Raw genomic sequence first — 5,106 nt, forward strand, 5'->3', positions numbered from 1 at the left:
CCACTTCACAGCCTAACTTTCCTGAAGAATTTTCTCCCTTCCTCACCCCTTTATCAGCTCTCTGAGCACGCATGCTACGACTTCATCACTCTACCCCAATGCTCTCACCAAAGTCATTAGTGATCTCCAAGTCACTACAGCATCTTCCGCCTTGAGCCGTCAGAAGTATATTCTACCATAATGACTCTACTTCTTAGAACATTCTGCCCCTTGACATTCTATGACCACCAGTGCACTTGCTTTCCTTTTTTTTTTTTTTTTTCTGGCCACTTTTCATCTGATTTCTTTTTAGGCTCATCTTCTAACCTCAATCATTAAATGCTGGTGATAGTCAACTCTAGGTCCCATTTTTTTCCCCTACTTTGTTTGAGATGACTCACACCTTCCCTCTGAACTATGGGGTCCCTTAACTAGGTGTCCCATTGGCATCTCCACATGATGTCTCGAAGGAATTCTATATTCATCTTGCAAGTACAAATTAAAACAAAAGATTTCCTTAAAAAAAAAAAAAAGGGTGGGGGTGGAAACAAATCTGGCACGTGATCTCCATGTTCCCAGCTTATAACAAACACTTCAGTGGTTTCTCACTACTCTTAAAAAAAATATGAACATGAGTCACAGGACACTGAGCAATTTAGCAGGTTCCTGTCTTTCCAGTGTTACCTCACACCTTACTCCACATTCTGTCTTTGCTTCTAGCACACTCACCTCACTACTGTGCTTTATGTCGCACACTTGCCACACTCCTTCCTGCCATGGAAGGAATTTTCTCTCCCTTCTCCGATCACCTGCTAGCTAACTGGCTCTCCTCCTCCAGACCGCAGCTCACATGCTATCCCTCAGGTTCACTGACTCCAACCTCCCAGACACGGTTAATATTTTTTTAATTTTTTTTAAATGTTTCTTTATCCTTGAGAGAGAGAGAGAGAGAGAAGAATGACCAGGTGAGGAGCAAAGAGAGAGGAAGACAGAGGACCCAAAGCAGGCTCTGTGCTAGAAGCCCAGAGCTCAATGAGGGGCTTGAACTCACAAACCAGAAGATCATGACCTAAGCTGAAATCAGATACCCAACCGACTGAGCCACCCGGGCATCCCAAGGTTAGTATTTTCTGTTCTGTGACCTCATGATACAATATTCTCCTGAGAATATATTTAATATATAATTAATATAAATTATCTTAGATGTGTAATTATTAGATTAGTGTGAATCTCCTCCAAGAGTGAGGTCTCCATGATGGAGGGACCAATTCTGCCATACTCCCCAATGTATCTTCAGAATTAGCACAGTTAGTGATCTGTAAAACTTATTAGATTTATTGAGTAATGATAAATCAAGAAGCTTGGGGCCTGGTCCTAGCTCTGCCTTTGTGAGGCTTAATGATATTCAGCATAAAGAACTGTTATTTGGATTGAATATGGGTATTAATACACTGTAGAAATCCTGCTCACTGGAAGGATCCAATATATTAGCTAGTAAATTCAGTAAGCATGCTTCGATTCTAGAGAACCTTGAATAGAGGGAATCTACAGCCCTTTTCTATCTCACATAACTCCCAAGTGCCTTCCGCCAGTGTCTGCAAGCACTCTAAGTGTATTTTTCCAAAACTAAGCTTTATGACTGTTGTGCTAGGGGCAGATGCCTGCCTCTTCCTTGGGATTCAGAGAGTGCATAATGTACGCAACTGATTCCCATTTGGGGATGCTCAGAGCTTACCCCACTTGCTCTGCTGTTTGGAAAACCTGAAGGAAAAGTTTTAATGGAGGCAAATGTAAGAAAACAGTCAGGAAAATAGTTGAGACCCAACCTTTGGAATTAATAAAATGAATCTCTAGTTAGAACCTACCCAAATTCCAAGGGCTCACTGGCAACTCTACTGCCTTCCTCTACTGAATCCATTATTATTATTATACTACATTTGTTTAGAATCAGTCAGCTCATATTTATTTTTCTTTTTTAATTATTATTGTAGGATACTAAGAATTACATAACAGTTTCAGATATATGGTAGCATTTCATCTTCATTATACCCTATGATGCAGTTTTGTCTTTGGTACCATTTTTTTCAGGTTAGGACTAAGGATTAGAGACACCAAATAACCCAGTGTGTATTATCCTTCCAGTGAGCCTGGTTTGAACTCAGCTGCTTTTATTCTAAGACTTGTCATTTTCCCCCATTTCATTAATTAAAAATTTCTTAACCTATTTTTCCTGTAAGTCCTGGACATAAATTTGTATCACTTTTTCGCACATGACTGTAAATTCCTCAGGGGCTACAACACTCAACTATGATTCTATATCAAATCAGACAGCAGCACAAAGCCAGGGGTCTCACTAAACTGAGGCAGGGCAGATAGAAGGAATTGACAAGGCAGCAGACACAGAGCCCTTGAAATCAGAGGAGACATAACTGGAAGAGACTTTAGTTTGCTGAAAATATCAAGGGGGACAGATGACTTATTTATCACTGGGTGGGAAGGTCTTGGGTCAGGACGAGCTACGTAATTAGCAGGGCTCTATGAAAAATTCAAGAAGGGGGTTCCTTGGTAAAAAGTGGAGGGAGGAGGAGGGTTTTTTCCTTTCTTTCATAGACTTTTACTCAACTTGCGGTCGTGTTTTATATATGCTGTTTAATGTTGCACACCATTGGACATGGGGATATTTTCAGGTCGAGTACAGACTCTGCCTGTGTCCAGGCCCCTACTGGGGAGGGAAAGTGTCCACAGCCACTGCAGAGGGGCTAGGGAGCAGGCTAAGAATCCATTAAGGAGAGACACGCGAACAAGACTCCCAGCCCCCAGCGCATGCTCTAGTGTCCCAGCAGATTTCACATACAAAACATAGAGTCATGCATAAAGTTGTTCAGAATTTTAAGACAGTAATTGCACAGCATTAAACCCTGAGACTAGGGGCTCTTCTCTGGGTGTGCACCCCTTTGCAGATGCACTGGTTACACACCCCAGAAGCCAGTCCTGCCCTAGACTCACACATAAATGAAACTAGGACAGAGTCAGGAGGTCCTGAACCACTGTTTTTACCTTCTGTGTGCCCAGTGAGATTAGCATTTGGTGGCCTTAAATAAATATAGTACTGAACTGAAATAAACGGGGGAGATTGCCAACAATGCACAAAAGGCAAGATGTGTTTTTTGAACGATAACATTAAATGAAGCCGGACTTTTCTTGGAGACTCAAAGGGAAAGGTTTTGTACTTCTTTCATATTGATACAAATTAGAAAATGAAGTCTCAGATGCACAAGTTTTAACCTCAGATTTAATCCTTGGCAGCAATGGTAGATGAGACTGTGAGAGCATGTCCCTCAGTCTTGATCTTTACAGAGGGACAATGGTCTCGTCCGAAGCCTGCACAACATCTGATGGGCAGAATCCTCTCCCATTTTCAGGGAATGGCACCCAAAGGAAATTAAACAGTAAAAGCCTCGTAGGACCTCTTTGGACCCCAGGACAACCCTTGATTGTATTTGCTCCCAAATTTTGTGGCGGTGCACAGCCATGGCAGGTGGAGCAGCAGTTCTACAAGGCCGCCCCCACCGAGGTGACTGAAAGAAACCTTCCCAGGCTACGCCTTAGCCTCCTCACATCAGAAAGTTCCGCTGGTAAAATTGTTCTTACTTATGGACTTATGGAGCTTCTCCTGGGGATAAGACCCTACAATCCACTCGGTTCTCACAGAGTGGACATCCCTTTGCACGAGAGTCTGTCACATTCCTGCTATGTTGAGGTGGTTTCATTTCCATAAGCTGAATTTTATTTTTAATGTAAAACAAGTTGGTATTTGCAGGAATTCAGAGGCAGGTCCTCTGGGGACCCAGAACCCCCTATTCTGGAAACAGCCATGGTTCTCAGGATGATGTTGAATTTAACTAGGTGCATTTAGATAACTAGCATGCATTTAGATTTGCATTTTGAATGGAAGATGCCTATGGTTTCTGCTCAGAGCAGTTCTGTTCATTGTTATGCATGTGGTTCTTCATTTTATATAGACATTAGTTTTGTTTTGTGGCCAGCATGGTTCTTTCCTAAATGCAGTCCTTTACATTGACATCTCTAATACTGTAATGCTAAATATTGGATGTAGTAAATGCCCTATTTTAGATTAAATCCAGAGTAAATGGCGGGATACGTAAATTCAATTACCACATGATGTGTCACACAGAGAGCAAAACAAAAACAATGTTGTGAGAAATGTTCCTGTCCACTATTTGTAGAAGGCAGAGCGTTTGTCCCCAGGAGTCACATCAGGTACACTAGTGCAAAATTACAACCTAGTCAAAGTGAGCTCCTACATTCACCTACCTTGTGATTTGGGGATAGCCTTAAACTGTTTCGTTTTGGGGGGGTATGTCCTAGTTTGATAGGGCTGTCATAACAAAGTACCACTGACTGAGTGATGCAACAGCAATGATTTTTATCACAGCTCTGGAGGCCAGAAGCCTGAGGTCAGCAGACATGGTGTCTCCTGAGGCTTCTCTCCTTGACTTGGATACAGTGGTTTTTTCCCTAGGACTTCACATGGTCTTGTGTTACTGACCACATCCAAGTTTCCCCTTCTTATAATGGCCCTGGATTAAGGCCCACCTGATGACCTCATTAAAGAAGCTTAGCTCAGGGTGCCTGAGTGGCTCAGTCCGTTAAGCATCTGACCTCTGCTCATGGTCTCCTGGTCTGTGAGTTCAAGCCCCGTTTTGGACTCTGTACGGACAACTCAGGGGCCTGGAGCCTGCTTGGGATTCTGTGTCTCCCTCTCTCTCTGCCCTTCCCCAACTCATACTCTGTTTCTCTCCCTCAGAAACAAATAAAACATTAAAAAGAATTAAAAAAGAAGCTTAGCTCTAAATACAATCACATTCTGAGTTAGGACTTCAATGTGTGAATTTTGCGGGGGGCACAACCCAGCCCACAATATGGAAGCACAGTAAATACAAGAAAAGAAAGGCACTTTTAGGAAAATTGTCCCTTCTGATTTCTTATACACACATTTAAAATCCAAATATATTTGTAGAGCAAATTTCAAAACAGAGGAAAACTTATTTTTTTCCTAAATTGTTAATTTAGAATGCTGTTGTCATACAGAAAGGATTTATACTA

Source organism: Suricata suricatta, chromosome 2, assembly GCF_006229205.1.
Source record: "Suricata suricatta isolate VVHF042 chromosome 2, meerkat_22Aug2017_6uvM2_HiC, whole genome shotgun sequence".
In the NCBI taxonomy this organism is placed as follows: domain Eukaryota; kingdom Metazoa; phylum Chordata; class Mammalia; order Carnivora; family Herpestidae; genus Suricata; species Suricata suricatta.